Below are 17,180 nucleotides of genomic sequence, written 5' to 3' on the forward strand. Positions count from 1 at the left end.
AAGAGGGACTGGATAGGGGAAGAGTTGGGGGGGAAGGCCGTAAGTTGTAAGGCATAGCCCCTGAGCACAATGCCAAGGACCCATTGGTCCGAGGTAATGGCTTCCCATTCGGCGTAGTAAGGCCGAAGCCTGTGGGTAAATAACTTGGAGCGATCCACTGGGAACGGAGGAGTGCCACCCTCGTGCACCCCATCAAAATTTTTTATTGGCAGTATTGCCCTTGCTTGAGCCTTGCTGAGACCCCGTGGAGGGCCCTTGACGGTCACGGCGACTGGGCGCCTGGTACCATCCCGACCCCTCCTGGGCTGAGCGGGTCTGGGGGGCAGCCTTGGTGGAGGCTGCGGTTGCCTCTGGGCCTGAGGGTGGGCCTGGCGCCTCGAGGCCTGGGGGGTGTATAGCCCTAGGAACCTCAGGGTGTCTTGTGAGTCCTTTAGGGCATGGAGCTTTTCGTCCGTCCTCTCAGAGAAGAGGCCGGTGTAATCAAAGGGGAGGTCCTGTATTGACTGTTGGACCTCCTGGGACAGGCCGGAAGCTTGGAGCCAAGAGCAGCGGCGCATGACGATGGCCGAAGCAATCGCCCTGCTAGCAGCATCCGCTGCGTCACTAGCCGACTGGAGTGCTGCCTTAGCCACCGCCACCCCTTCCTGCGACACCGTGGCGAAGTCTGCGGCCTGGTCCAGGGGCAACCCCGAGGAGAACCTCTGCAGAGACGACCAGAGATTCAAATTGTACTTTCCCAGGAGGGCCTGATGGTTTGCGACCCTCAGCTGTAGGGCCGCAGTGGAATACATCTTGCGCCCGAAAAGGTCCAGCTTCTTGCTGTCCTTGTCCTTTGGGGTGTTGCCCTTGCCACCCTGGCAATCCCGCTGGTTCACTGTATCCACTATGAGCGAACCTGGGGCGGGGTGTGTATAGAGGAATTCAAACCCCTCCTTAGGCACACAGTATTTGTGCTCAGCGCCTTTTGAAGTGGGGGCCACTGAGGAGGGGGTTTGCCAGAGGGTCTTGGCTATCTTCATCACACTCTCATGGACAGGAAGGGCCAGTCGTGATGGGCCTGCTGTCTCAGAAACCCCGAAGAGGGGGTCCTCCTCCTCTGACAATTCTTTAATTTCTAAACCGAGATTGTCCGCCACTCTCCTCAGAAGGTCCTGGTGGGCCCGGAAGTCAAAGAGGGGGGCCTTATGGTCCCTGGCCACCGCCTCATCTGGAGAGGAGGAGGAGGATTGTGGAAGGGCCCTTGTAGAAGGTCCTTCCTCTGGGTCAGACCCCTCCTCCGAGGGGTGGCCCTCCAATGGACAGGTCGGTGGGGGTACTGGTTGGGCCACTGAGGAGTGAACAGAGGCGGTCCCTTGACACATCTGTGTACCCCAGGGCCCCCAATATGGCCATTGCCAGGGGCCTTGGGGCCATGTAGGTGCAGGCGTAGGAACCTGCTGGGTCATTTCCAGGCGCCACCCCTTGGAACCCGAGCCGCTTGACCTGTGCTTGTGGGTCCTGGAAGGGGAGCAGCTCCGGGATGACGATGACCTCCAGTGCTGGTGTCTGCGGTGCCGATGAGAAGAGGAGCTACTGGAGGAGCTGTAGGTGGAACGCCCCCTCCGTCTGGAAGACTTACGGCGACACTTCCCAGATCTAGAGCGGGAGCGGTGACGCCTGTGTCGTCGCGACGCTGACTGGGAGCGTGACATATCACGCGGTGCCGAGGCGCTCGATGCCGAGGCAGGCAGTGCCGGGATGCAAGGTGCCAAGGCAGGCAGCGTTGGGGATTGATGTCGAGCTGGGCTTCGCACCGGAATACCGGAGCCCAAGCTATGGTCCCCGCTCGAGGTGGAACTGTAATGTCTTCGCCTCGAGCGTTTGTCCCTCGACTGCTCTCGGTGCTGCGGTGCCGAGGAGCTCGACGACTCGGAGTCAGAGCTGGGAGGTGAGCCCGCACTCTCGACCCTCCTTGACCGTCTGAGGGGAGACCTCGACTCCTGTCTCCTCCACCCACCGGAGCAACCCAACGTGGGTTTACCCCGAGACACCGGTCCCGGAACCCTCGGCCGAGGGGGGGACAGAGGTGTAGGTAGGCCCATGAGGGTGTGTACCGCAGCGAAAGCCTCCGGTGTCGACCGCCCTTGCAGAGGCACTCCCCCACCCCGAGGAGTCAGGGGAGGCTCTCTGCGAGGAGATGCTGGTGCCGGAGTACTCTCCACAGCACGTGGCTGGGGCATCTCCTGCTGTACCCCCTGCTTTCCCGGCAGCAAGGGGGAGTCCATGTGTGCGGCCTCCGGCCACTTCTTCTTCCTCGGTGCCAACAACGGTGCCGGTGCCAGTACCGGTGCCGGTGGAGCGCTCCACACCAACGAGATGCTCGGTGCCGCTGGAGACCGCAACGGCTCGGAGTCCAGGCGACGCTCAGACTCTATTAGGTTCGCCTTCAGCCTCGCGTTCCTCTCCTTCTGGGTCCATGGCTTGAAGGACCTACAGATCCTACATTTCTCCTTTCTATGTTGCTCCCCGAGGCATTGGAGGCAACAGTCGTAAGGGTCACTCACGGGGAAGGATTTTGCACACGCGGTGCAGGCTTTATAGCTGGTGGAGCCAGGCATGGCTCAGCTCTAGTCCCTAAGAGCACTATCTCTACAACTTAACTACTGTTAATCACTAAGAAAACAATGAACAAGAACTCGAATAACAAAGCTATAACACGAAGGAAGCTACTTGCGGTATGCAAGAGGCGGATGTTCCAGCAACCGTCACAGGCAGAAAGAAGGAACTGAGGGGCCGCAGGGTGGGCGGAGCCCTCTGTACCGCGGCATGGGCGCGGCACTCATGGGGCCGCCAGAGCCGACCCTACGGAGCTAGCTAAGGGAAAAAAGTTCCGGTAATCTGTGCACGGGGCGCGCACACACCTATAATGGAATGGATATGAGCAATCACTTGAAGAGAGAATATTCATTTCAAAATCTTCATGCACATAATGCAGAAAGAAACATGAATTGCATCATCCCTAAATAGAACAATAGTAGTTGCGTTGTGTAGCTTGCGGTTTCTCTTCTCCATTGTAGGGCTATTTTTTTCTCTTCAAGTCTTGTAGGGCTTCCAGAAATGCAGCACAACTGAGTGAGGGTAAATGCTAGCTGCTGCTGCTTTCAAAAGAAGCAGACTTCCATAATTTGATTGTGTGGCTTAGCAACTTTTATTGTTTTGTAACTTACTAGATTTAATATGCTTATCCGTTATTAGGCTGTGCTTTAATCACACAAATAAAAATTCAGAAACCTTTGTATTGCTGGAAGAAACCCACTGACATGCATCAGGCTCCCTGATAATTTACATAAACAGCGCTCTCATCAGAGGAGAACAACCATGAATGTTGTCCTGGATGCTAGATCCAACCTAATCTTTGTTGTTTGGTGCTTGTGGGTATCCTTATTTTATAGTTTGGGAAACTTTGGCTGAGAGAGGTTGTGACTTGCTCAAGACACATAGCAAGCAAAGTAATCAATAAAACCCTGTTTTTCCTGCTCTCAGTCCCCTGACCTAACCTGCAGAGAGTACTGTTATACAGTCACATGGGGGATATGGTTACTGGGATAATACCTGTGGGGTGTGGAGGGAGGAGGAGCAGGACCTCAATTCACAGGAGAAATAGGACTTACACTCATATAGGGTAGAAAAATGTACAGGGTAGGGGCCTTGATAGCTTTGGACAAGGAGGCAGTATAGCAGTTTTCCAAGGTAGAGTACACCTAGGATTCATCCTCTGGCCCCCCATAAGGAGTGACAAGAAGTGGGCAAGAGTAACCTTTTCTAGGTCCTGCAATTCCTGACTCTGGCTTTGTGTATCTGGACTTCCACAATACATTATACTATACCACTTCAGTGGGAAAATAATTTAGATCACTTTGCGTCAACAGCAACACCCAGTGGCCAGATCAGTCAATCACACAGAAGAGATCTTCAAGCAATTTGTGTGGTCATTTCTTTCTATAAGGAAAGTGACACATTAGCCCTTGATTAGCATCTCTACAACTCTAAAAGGACATACTCCCAGCTTTTGATGGCAAAGCAGCATTCTTTAAGAGCATCCAGAGGGAAAACCATATATGATGAGAAGAAAACAAATAGCTTTTTTCTTTTATTACCTTTTCAAGAAAACTAAAAAAGCCAAAATGTAATGAGTAAGGTATTTACATGAATACAACAATTATCATTACCATCAGCAGGGGAATGGAATAGCAACATGAAAGTCTGTTGCCTTAGGTTTTAGCTTTTCTTTTTTTTAAATCAGGTTTCTCAAATCTTTTCCTAATGTGAATCATCACTTTGAGATCTACAGATGAAAAGTGCTTTGTCAGAGCTAGGTATTTTTATTTACTATTAATACATAAATAAATAAATAAAGAATAGAGAAGTTGTCTCATGCACCATCACCCCTTCCATTTCAGATTGTGGATCGCCTGCAAACCCAGTCATGATCTGATAACTTCCCTGTGGCAATTACACCAATTGCTTACGTGGGAAAACAAGATTAGATAAGTGTTCACTGTACTCTTGTAATGCAAAATGGCAGCTAGAAGTTAGAAGGAGAGATCAGCCCCATGTGACTAGCCAGTGCTCTATGGACTGCCAGCAAATGCTCTGTACACCAGTCTGGGAACCTGCTTTATGTAACAGGCCTTCTAAAGGGACGCTGTCAGCTTGTCTTGGCAAACAGTGTAGCCAAGGCACTATTTCCTGGATGCCGCCTTTTATATATTGGAAGAGTCTAGAAGAGCTTTGTTGATTTGTTTTTTTTAAAGATACAGCTTGGGCACACACTGGGATGCTCTGATAGGAAGATACCACTGCAGGAATCTAGGAAGTGACTATTAATCACTCTCTTGCACATGAGAAGGTAAATATAATTTTCACTAAACTTGAGGTCTCTATGTTACGTAGATGTTTGTTGTGAAGTATTTCTAATGCTGTTATGATGGGAGTAGGTTTCATTGGCCTACTGTAAGAACACCTGGGGAATTAGTGGGACAACTTTCCCTGGCAATATTTAAGGGCTCCGTTGGGGTGGGTGGGCAGAATTGCAGGCTCTAGGGGACAAATCGTGGGGACTGAGAGATGTTCTTACCATGTCAACAAGTAGCCAGGGAAGAATGGCTGCCTGAGATGGCCCAGAGTAATATTGATGTGAAGCCCGGTCTCTATGCACAAATACCTCTAAAAATAAAGTGATACTGGAGAAGGGTGAACTCATCGCTGGCATACCTCCTCGTGGCAAGGCATGGCATATCCATCTCTCCTCATCTAGTGCCCCCTGCCAATGGTCACTCCCATCCTACAGAAGTCTGCTTCTTCACATGACTCACCCCTCCTAGGGTAAAGTCCTGGGTCCTCATAAAAGGTCTTCACCCCTCAACCTTAGGCCACATGGCCCATAACCCCTTTCTCAGAGTTTCCAGTTGTCCTTTTCCTGAAGACTTTACTCCACCTTACTAGAGGCTGGTAGGGGAACATAGGCCTACTGACTACACTGTATTACAGCCCACAGCCCCTATGATCAGCAGCCAAGGTCTTTTCCATTAGCCTCCTTGATGCTGTCTCCCTGGACTTACTCCTACCAAACCTGATATCTGGTCACTCCAAGTTCACTCTTCTTTCAGCTCTAGGACTCACAGAACTCTCCTCTGGAATCCACCAACAAATTTCCAAACCAAAATTACAAACTTAAACTATCTTCTGCTCTTCTTGGGCTTGACCGTTCATCCCTCTTACATTTCCCTTGCTTAGTATCTCAGCTGAACACCTTCCAGAGCTCTCTCCCACTGGAAGTCCCAATCCTGTCTTTTTGTCACAGCTCACCACCAGAGCTTGCTCCACCGTGGTAGCAGCTCCATTTCTTTCCTGGGCTCCTAGTAAACCTCTCTACTTTGAAGAGGTTCCCAGGGCCATATCTACCTATCTATGTATTTATCTCTCACACTCTCATTTTGACTCTCTAATGCTAGTAAGTAACTATAGAGTTTCTCCCTACAGCCCCCTCCTGGTCCAGACTTCCTTTCTTTATACCCAGCTCCTCCCCTAGCAGAGACTCATTTTTAATTGGACCGGGCCCACCCTGTGCAACCAGGTGGATTAATTGTCCTCACCAGCTCCAGTTAACTCTTTCAGAGCCAGCATGTGGTATATACCCCATCACAACTGTCTATGGCAAACTGTAGGAATGTCTGAAACAACAAATGCCCAGTCAGAACTGCTGTTTAACAGAACTCTGTTTCAAGCAGGGGGGGCCAAGGGGTGAGTAATTGATGTGGCTGAGAAAACTGTTCAACTGTTTGAAAAATCAGAACATGGAGATGACATCACATGTGGATACCGTTTTAGAATAACTTCTGGCATGGCCCAAGGCCAAGAGCTGTAGCTGTCCATGCAGTAGGTTAGTCAGCGCTGGTCTTGATAGACATCTCAATAAAAGGGGATGAAAGAAAGAAGGCAGGACTGCAGCTTCTGCATTAAGCCAAAGAGTTCTTGGAGGGTAATAAAGAGCTGTGAAGAGCCAATCAGATTCAGAATCTGACTGTCCTTATACATGTGACAATGTTTACTTACGTTGACAAAACATTACGATATAACTATCACAACACAACTTCAGGACATGATAATTGTGTGGCTCTGTAACTGCATTGGCAAAATTACGCCACAGCTGTTAAAAGCTAAGTAACCTTGAGTTAAAGTCATTCTTCTAGGTAATTTTACCGACTCACATTCTACATACTAATGGAATAATCAGGTGCGCAGGGATACTTTATTCTCCCCATAGCTAGTGCTAAATTCTCTCCCCATTCTTATGTCTGTCGCACTCTTTCCAGTCTCACCACAACCAGTTTTTATTTACTCTTAGATTTCCCTATTTCCAGTAAAAAGGCCACCCAACCTGGTCACAGGGGAGAGGAGATTTACTCCTTTCCCCGAGGAAGTACTGGGGACAAGCACCCACATTTGAGTTTTCCACAGGAATCAGCCCTTGAAGAAAAGACTGTGACTACAGGCTGTGATGCTTGCAGAAATATTACCAGTGGCCTAGCTGGTGTGTTTTGAAATCCCTGAAAAGATGAGAGTTCTTAAGCACACTATTGTGCATGTTCATTTAAAAGAGGGGAGAGAGAATTTTGCTGAATTTAAAAAAATTAATCTTAAATTAATTTTTTTAGAAGATAGTGACAAACTTGGGTTGAGAGGGGAGGGGAAAGTGAGCCAAGGAGGAAATGTTCAGCTTTTCTTTTGCACTGTGGGCAAGTATTGGAAATGCTGCAGAGTGCACAATTTGTTAGGGGTGTCCAAACTAGCAACAGCAATAACCAACTTTCCTTGAAGATCCTGGTGGACAAAACAAAGGACTGAAGGGCACTTTCAAAGGTGGATTTAATTAATGAGTTCTTGTGCAGCTAAAACAAGTTACAGTATTTCAGCTACAATCTGAACTAGAGAAAGGAGCACAAAGAAACAGGAAGGATGAACAGAAAGTGACAGAAAGATGTAAATGGGAGGAAGTGGGGATAGTTATAAAGAGGTGGCTATGGTCAAAGCAAGTAGGGAACTGTAAATTCCAAGTTGTGAAACCACATTCTTTCTATTTGTGTAAATGCAGTTTCTTAAACATCCTAGACTAATCTGATGCATTCAGTTTTAAGTTTTCTGCCAGCAGGTGGAGACAAATTACCAGCAAGTCCATTCCTCAGGCTATCAGCAGACGTTTTCCCTAAATAGTGTATTTTTGTGAAAAAGGAAAGGGACTGACTAACCCCAGTTCTAATGTAGACTCCCTCTCATGCCCATTGCTAAGTCACACAAACATTTTTTAAAATCAGGAGTGTCTAAAATTATAGACCTAAATCCAGAAGTTCTGATCATAGACAATTTCTCTGAAAAGCAGGCCATTTTTATCTATATCCATCAAAATGGATTTATTCTTAGTATTGTTTACATTTATTACCATAGCACCTACGAGCCCTGGTCATGGACCAGGACCTCATGATACCCAACTTTATACATCCAACTTTGCATCATTTGTTCTTAACTTTTCAGTTTCCATAGCTGGGCTGTCTGTCCTAGAGGTTCTGTACTGGTGCTCCTCACTGTAGTATCTGAGCATCTCCCAAATCAACAGAACAGCATAGCTAAGTCCCTACAGCTATACACTGGAGATAATAATACTGACCAACCCTGGAAATAGTTAATGCTTTAAAAGTTCTACATAAGTGCTAAAGCTTACCAGAATGCTCACCAAATTTTCTAGTTTTTAGAAAAATGGAGACTATGAAATGAAGACTATGAAATTCAAGCTAAGCTGGGCCTACTTATAAAAATAAGCTACCAAATATTACTAATAAGATGCATATTGCAAAAGTATGGTGATGGCTGAAAATCCTTTTTGAAAAGAAGTGATTGCTTATTATTGCATGACATATGTGCTCTTTTTCTTCTTTAAGCATGTCTGATATTTCATCAGGGTAACTGCAGTTCCTATAATTAATGGCCCCTCTTGATTGGCCAGTCTCCCTAATGAAATTATCTTCTGTAATTTACTCCTCTATATCTCAGTGGTGCCGTATTTTTCAAGGATACCATATGGTCTTATCCTCTGATGGGTGCCACCTCAGGTATTATTCAATTTTCATCTCAGCAAACCCCAACCCCCCTTTTTTAGGAAAGGGTGGAACTGTGTGACAAACAAGTGCTGGATTGTTGACTAAACAAAATCCAGGCGGCTAAAACCTTTTGACCTGAGCAAAAACATGTAGGTCTTTCCCCTGTTATTTTTGTTTGGATTTTCTTTGTTCTCCCATGTAATTACCAAAAATGCTTTGAAAATACTAAGCTTAAGATTATAAAGAGGGAAGCAATCCAACTAGCAAATGCGTTTCAAGACTGAGAAATCATTGCAGACACAGAACTGTCATCTCGCCCAGCTTTCTTCTGAGACTATGGATCCAAGCTCTCAGAGAAGCTGTCAAGAATTGAAATCACTCCCTCTTGTCTGAATTGATGAGGAAAATTGCTTTTGCAGCTAATATACACTGGACTTTGGGGGTTCATTTTATAAGTGTAGTAATTAAAGCCTTTCTGTCATTATCAAATGAGTATCATGTCAATTCCTGAACGCATTAATATCAGATCCCAGTTAGTTAGGTAACACTTACCTGTAACTGGAAATTCTTCATAGATGTGTGGTTCCTAGCTGTGTTCCACATGTGGATATCCATGTGTGCTATGTGGCTGAGTTAGTAAGCAGTGTCTGTTAATCTGCACATGCGTAGTTGTTCTCCTCTTGCTCTGAACTGAAAGTATAAGGGACAGTACAGACCAGCACCTCTCCAGTTCCTTCTACCACTGCAAATCCAGTTATGATCAGCAGCAGAGGGAACAGAGGATGAGTCGTAGAATACAGCTAGAGACCACACATCTTGAAGAACCTCCAGTTACAGGTAAGTAACCTCCATTTCTTCTTTGAGTGATGGTCCCTATGTGTATTCCATATGTGGGAGATTAGCAAGCAGTAGTCAAACAAAAGGTTGGTGTGAGGATGAAGAAGTGATGGCTGTCTGTAATACTGCTGTTCCACAGGTGTATCAGTAGTAGAAGACTGGACCAAAGTGTAATATCTTGTGCAGGTGTATAAGGAGTTCCAGGCAGCTGCCCTACATATCTCTAGTAGAGGTACGTCTCACAGAGATGCAGCAGAAGTTGTTTGCACTCTGGCAGAATGGGCCTTCACTCCCTGTGTGGGAGGGATGTGAGCTATTTGGAAACAAAGGATAATGCATCTAGAGATCCATTTAGATGTCTCTGCTCAGATACAGCTTGATCTCTTGATCTCTCTGCTATGGTAGTAAAAAGTCTAGGTGTCTTTCTAATTGCTTTTGTTCTTTGCAGACAGAAGGCCAAGCTCTTCAAACTTCTGAGAATGAAGGAGACTTCTTCACAAAGGAGAATGCTCCTTGTCAGAAGCATGTGGTTTTGGAAAAAATATTGATAAGTGTGATGGTTTGACTCAGATGAAACTCTGAAATTATTTTAGGGATGAATTTTGGATGGGGAATCTAGTTGTCGTGGGATGAACAAAGATAGTGTGGTCATCGACAGGGGGATGAAAAGCACTGACTGCTGCTAAGTGAACCCATAGGAAACTAAGAGAGAGACCTGATGTCTGATGGAAAGTAGATATTCTAGCATAGCTGGAATCCCACTGAACTCCGAAAGTGTCATGCCCAAGAGGAGAAACTCTTCTCCTTAGCATGTCCTGGTAGAATCCTTCCTACTGTGGTTGAGAGTAATTGAACCACCCTGGAGCATAAACTCTCTACTCCTGATGCCCATCTAAACACCAGGCTTTGAGTTGCAGTGGTCCCAGGCTGGAATGCCTGAAGATGCCATTGTGTTTCATTAGCAGGTCAGGAAATGGTTGGATGCTGATGAGCAGATGGGGTGAAATTCTCAGTAGATCCATGAACCAGAACTGTGTTGGCCAGTTGGGTGCAATAACAACGACTCGAACCCTGTCGTGCTGGATTTTGCTCAGGATATGTGGTATTAATGGCAAGGGAGGAAAGTCATACCTGAAGTTGTTCCCCCATTCTAGAAGGGCATCTTCCTTTGATACCCCACCTAGAAGTGTTCTAGAGCAGTTTAAGGGCAGTTTTTTGTTTGCCTGTGAGGCAAAGAGGTCCCAAGATGACATTCTCCACTGAGTGAAGACTTTGTTCAGGACTAAATCATGGATCTCCCATTCATGGTCTGCAGAAAAATGTCTTCTGAGACTGTCAACCAGGAAGTGCTCACCTAATAAGTATGCTGCTGAGAGGTATGTGAGGGCTGAAACACCAGTTCCAGAGGTTAAATATCTCTACATGCAGAGGGAAGGATTTTGTTCCCCCAGCTTGTCTATATAAAAGACAGTAGTCATATTATCCAACATTATCTGGATAAGTCAGGATCAAATGAATGGGAGGAAAGTGCAGTTACAGGCACCATTTTGGCAGTTGGGGGTTTGTCTGTTTGAGTGATTGATTGGATCCAGGTGGGGCTAATTGCGGGGGCGGGGCTTTGAGGGGTAAGAGCAGGGGGGGGGGCAACTGCCCCAGCCTTATAAAAGGCAGCCAGCTGCGAAGCAGCTGAGCAGCGAACAGAGGGGCGGCTAACAGAAGGAGAAGGAGGGAGTTTGCCTGGGAGTTCGCCTGCGGAGAGAGCCCACTGCAGGTGTTTGCCTTTCAGGCATTGCTGAGGAGGCTCTCAGAGCAGAGATATGGAGATGGAGCGATCTGTTGTTGTCACCTGCACTGGGTGTGCTATGTTTGTCTTCCTCCCCCAGGATAGAGATGACTTCATCTGTACCAAGTGCAGGCTGGTTGCCTTATTGGAAGAGAAGGTTAAAGGACTAGAGGCCCAAATGTCAACCCTGCGGTGCATTACAGAAAACAATGTCTTTCTCCATCAGGCACAGGCAGAGGGTAAGCAAGATTCAGAGAAGGCCGGGCAGGCGAAAATGAAGAACGGGGAAGGAAATTGGCAGCATGTGACCTCCCGAAGAAAGAGAACCCATGTGCCCACCATGCAGATAGAAGTAAGGAATCGTTTTCATCCTCTCTGCACAAGTACTACGGCAGAGAATGATTTGGAGGACCCTTCGGAGGGAATGGATCAGAAGGAGACCCATTTGATCAGAAGGCAAGGGATGAATTCTCCTAGGGATGGGGGTTCCACGACCACCATTCCCAAGAGGAAGAGAAGGGTGATGGTGGTCGGGGACTCCCTCCTAAGGGGGACGGAGTCATCCATCTGCCGTCCGGACCGGGAAACTAGAGAAGTGTGCTGCTTGCCTGGAGCTAGGATTCGGGATGTGACGGAGAGACTGCCAAAACTTATCAAGTCCTCAGACCGCTACCCCTTCCTGCTTCTCCACGTGGGCACCAATGACACTGCCAAGAATGATCTTGAGCGGATCACTGCAGACTATGTGGCTCTGGGAAAAGAGATGAAGGAGTTTGAAGCACAAGTGGTGTTCTCATCCATCCTCCCTGTTCAGGGAAAAGGCCCAGGTAGGGACCGTCGCATTGTGGAAGTAAATGCGTGGTTACGCAGGTGGTGTCGAAGAGAGGGCTTTGGATTCTTCGATCATGGGATGTTGTTTCAGGAAGAAGGACTACTAGGAAGAGACGGGATTCATCTAACGAAGACAGGGAAGAGTATCTTCGCAGACAGGCTGGCTAACCTAGTGAGGAGGGCTTTAAACTAGTTTTGACGGGGGACGGGGACCTAAGCCCGAACGTTAGTGGGGAAGAGGGACACCGCAAGGAAGCAGAAGGAGGAGGGGGCAGCAGGGGAGGCCTCCCGATTCATACTGTGAAAGTAGGCCAGTCGGCTACTTATCTCAAGTGCCTGTACACAAATGCAAGAAGCCTGGGAAACAAGCAAGAGGAACTGGAAGTCCTGGCACAGTCAAGAAACTACGACATGATTGGAATAACTGAGACTTGGTGGAATAACTCTCACGATTGGAGCGCTGTCATGGATGGGTATAAACTGTTCAGGAAGGACAGGCAGGGGCGAAAGGGGGGAGGAGTTGCACTGTATGTAAGAGAGCACTATGACTGCTCTGAGCTCCAGTATGAAACTGGAGATAAGTCAGTTGAGTGTCTCTGGGTTAAGCTTAGAAGCAAGAACAATAAGCGTGATGTCGTGGTGGGTGTCTGTTACAGACCACCAGACCAGGAGGATGAGGTAGATGAGGCTTTCTTTACTCAACTGAGGAAAGTTTCCAGTTCACAGGGCCTGATTCTCATGGGAGACTTCAATCACCCTGACATCTGCTGGAAGAGCAATACAGCAGAGCACAAACAATCCAGGAAGTTTTTGGAGAGTGTCGCTGACAATTTCCTGGTGCAAGTGCTGGAGCAACCAACTAGGGGCCGTGCTTCTCTTGACCTGCTGCTCACAAACAGGGAAGATTTGGTAGGGGAAGTAGAAGTGGGTGGCAACCTAGGCAGCAGTGACCATGAGATGGTCGAGTTCAGGATCCTGATGAAAGGAAGAAAGGGGAACAGCAGGATACGGACCATGGACTTCAGAAAAGCGGACTTTGACTCCCTCAGGGAACTGATGGGCAGGATTCCCTGGGAGGCTAATATGAGAGGGAAAGGAACCCAAGAGAGCTGGCTGTATTTTAAGGAGACCTTATTGAGGGCACAAGAGCAAACCATCCCGATGTGCAGAAAGAATAGCAAATATGGTAGGCGTCCAGCTTGGCTTAACAAAGAAGTCTTTGGCGAACTTAAACGCAAAAAAGAAGCTTACAAGAAGTGGAAGCTTGGTCAGATGACTAGGGAGGATTATATAAACACTGCTCGAACGTGCAGGAATGAAATGAGGAAGGCCAAAGCACAATTGGAGTTGCAGCTAGCAAGGGACGTGAAGGGGAACAAAAAGGGTTTCTACAGGCATGTTGCCAACAAGAGGAAGATTCGGGAAAGTGTAGGCCCCTTAAAGAAAGAGGGAGGCGACCTAGTGACGGAGGATGTGGAGAAAGCTGAGGTACTCAATGACTTTTTTGCCTCTGTCTTCACAGACAAGATCAGCTCCCAGACTGCTGTACTGGCACAGCTGCTGGGTGGCACAAAATGGGAAGGAGGCAAACATCCCGCAGTGCTGAAGGAACAGGTTCAAGACTATTTAGAAGGATTGGACATTCACAAGTCCATGGGGCCAGATGCAATGCACCCGAGGGTGCTGAGGGAGTTGGCTGAGGTGATTTCAGAGCCATTGGCTATTATCTTTGAAAGCTCGTGGCAACAGGGGGAGGTCCCTGAGGACTGGAAAAAAGCAAATATAGTGCCCATCTTCAAAAAAGGGAGGAAAGAGGATCCGGGGAACTACAGACCGGTCAGCCTCACCTCAATCCCTGGAAAGATCATGGAGCAGGTCCTTAAGGAATCCATTTTAAGGCACTTGGAAGAGAGGAAGGTGATCAGGAACAGTCAACACGGATTCACCAAGGGAAAGTCATGCCTGACCAACCTGATTGCTTTCTATGATGAGGTGACTGGCTCTGTGGATGTGGGGAAGGCGGTGGATGTGATATACCTTGACTTTAGCAAAGCTTTTGATACGGTTTCTCACAGTATTCTTATCAGCAAGTTAAAGAAGTATGGGTTGGATGAATGGACTATAAAATGGATAGTGAACTGGCTAGAGCATAGGGCTCAACGAGTAGTGATCAATGGCTCCATGTCTAGCTGGCAACCGGTCACAAGCGGAGTTCCCCAGGGGTCGGTCCTGGGGCCGGTTTTGTTCAACATCTTTATTAATGATCTGGAGGATGGGGTAGATTGCACCCTCAGCAAGTTTGCGGACGACACTAAGCTGGGGGGAGTGGTAGATACCCTGCAAGGTAGGGATAGGATACAGAGTGACCTAAACAAACTGGAGGATTGGGCCAAAAGAAATCGAATGAGGTTCAACAAAGAAAAGTGCAGAGTCCTCCACTTAGGAAGAAAGAATCCCATGCACAGCTATAGACTGGGGACCGACGAGCTGGGCAGCAGCTCTGCAGAAAAGGACCTGGGGGTAACGGTGGATAAAAAGCTGGATATGAGTCAGCAGTGTGCCCTGGTTGGCAAGAAGGCCAATGGCATATTGGGCTGCATTAGGAGGGGCATTGCTAGCAGGTCACGGGAAGTGATTATTCCCCTCTATTCGGCATTGGTGAGGCCGCATTTAGAATATTGTGTCCAGTTTTGGGCCCCCCAATACAAAAAGGATGTGGACAAGTTGGAGAGAGTCCAGCGGAGGGCAACAAAAATGATTAGGGGGCTGGAGCACAGGACTTATGAGGAGAGGCTGAGGGAACTGGGCTTGTTTAGTCTGCAAAAGAGAAGAGTGAGGGGGATTTGATAGCGGCCTTTAACTACCTGAAAGGGGGTTCTAGGGAGGATGGGGCTAGGCTGTTCTCGGTGGTGGCAGATGACAGAACAAGGAGCAACGGTCTCAAGTTGCAGGGAGGGAGGTCTAGGTTGGACATTAGGAAAAAGTTTTTTACTAGGAGGGTGGTGAAGCACTGGAATGGGTTACCTAGGGAGGTGGTGGAATCTCCATCCTTAGAGGTTTTTAAGCTGCGGCTTGACAAAGCCCTGGTTGGGATGATATAGCAGAGGTTAGTCCTGCTTTGAGCAGGGGGTTGGACTAGATGACCTCCTGAGGTCCCTTCCAACTCTAATATTCTATGATTCTAAAGCATTAAAAGCCCGATGGATTGCTCTTGGTTCCAGTGATTGATATACACCCTGGACTCCTGAGGAATCCAGATGCTTTGTGCATTATAATTATCCATCTGAGCTCCCTCGTCTAAGAAGGAGGCATTGGAAATGACATTCACCTCAAACGTAGATGTGAAGAAAGGAGTCCCCATTCAAACTTATCCCCGCTTTGTCCACCAGATGAGAGAGTACAGAACTTTAGTTGGAATTGTTACTTTGGCACTGATACTGACTCTTTTGGTGAGTAGATGGATTGAAGCCAGGTTTGCAGGCAATGGAGATGGAGCTTGGCAAATGGTGTCTCATGTGTGCATGAGGTCATGTGGCTGAGGAGGGAAAGGCAAATTCTGACTGAAGTCTGAGGTCTGAAGATGACCTGCTTTATAAGTTCCAGAGGGGTAGCCATGTTAGTCTGTATACAACAAAAACAACGAGAGTCCTGTGGCACTTTAAAGACTAACAAATTTAGTTTCTGCAGGCATAAGCTTTCGTGGGCTGTAACCCACTTCATCAGATGTAAGGAATAGAAATCAGAGAGGAGGTATATACCCTTGGATGCAGCCCAGAGGAACTCTGCCCAGATATTTGACCTAAGGAAGGAAGGGAAATAGGCCCCACAGTTGCAGAGCACCTCCCCATCCAATGTCCTCCTCTTGGTATGATGAATGGCCCCCTTGGCCAGTGTTAGGAGACTGCTGAAGAGGTCTCGTGACTTTGTGGGGCCAGAGTTGGGGTGTACGAATATCAGGAGGTGCAGATGTACCACAGCAACTGAGCGAGCAGCCCTGGTTTAGCTGCGAGTTTGCCTCACAGAATATATTTAGTCAACATCTATCAGTCTCTATCACAAGTTCTTTTTGGGGCCTAAGGAGTATGGGGAGTAGAATCCTTTCCTTTGATGTTGAGGTGGAACTCTTTCTGTGGTTCCTTAGTGGAGAAGGGAATCCACTTCTCGATGCAGAATTTCCCTGTGAGATTGGTCCCTGAAAAGGAAGTGGGAAGGGGGTTTGGGCATAGGGAAACTCGATCAACTAGGTATAAGGAATAATTTTCAGTACCCATTTGTCTGTTGTTAAAGCCCTTCAGTGGTGCGCAAAGCAACCTTCAAAAACTGAAGGGCAGGATAATGTGGCATCCGTAAACAGACGTGGGTCATGGTGGTCTCTTCAAAATAAATTATTTGGCTGTGTATTTGTGGGAGGTGTGGCAGTGGGTGTTGCATTGTTGTTTGTGTGGTGCATTGGTGGTAAAATGGTTGTGGAGGAGGTCTTCTCCTGTACCATCATTTGTGATGCTTCTTTTTAGGTCTAGGGGTATGGATACCCAAAGAATGAAGTGCTGTTCTTGAGAGAGTGCAGAGATTTATCCATCTTTTCTTTGAACAGGTTAACTGTGTCAAGGGCAGATCTTGAATAGAACTTTGCACCTCACTAGAGAAACCTGAGGGTTGTAACCAGGAATCTCTCATGACAATTGCTATAGTCATCCCTTTGGACGCAGTGTCCACAGCATCTACTGCAGCCTGGAGAGAGGTTTTGGCCACTAATTTGCCTTAATCATTTAAGTGATGGTTCTGAGCCCTGTCTTCCTGAGGGAGCTTGTTCTTAAAAATCCAACAACTTCATGTAATTAGTGAAGTCCCATTTAACTAGAAAGGTCTGATAATTTGAAATTCTAAATTGGAACGAGGTGGAGAAGACATTTCGCCCTAGGAAGTTGAGCTATTTGGCACCCTTGTCTGAGGATGTAGTTTTGGGATATTGAAGCCTGGATCTTTCAGTGGCTTCTGGTACCACCAGAAACTCTGCTCCTTTAGATGGAACAAACTAGCACTTCTTAGCCCTCTTTGGGGTGGGAGCACAAGAAGCAGTAGTGCACCACACTGTT

This window comes from Emydura macquarii, unplaced genomic scaffold (genome assembly GCF_026122565.2).
Source record: "Emydura macquarii macquarii isolate MOO-44397 ecotype Brisbane River unplaced genomic scaffold, CSIRO-AGI_Emac_v2 contig_18, whole genome shotgun sequence".
NCBI lineage: Eukaryota > Metazoa > Chordata > Testudines > Chelidae > Emydura > Emydura macquarii.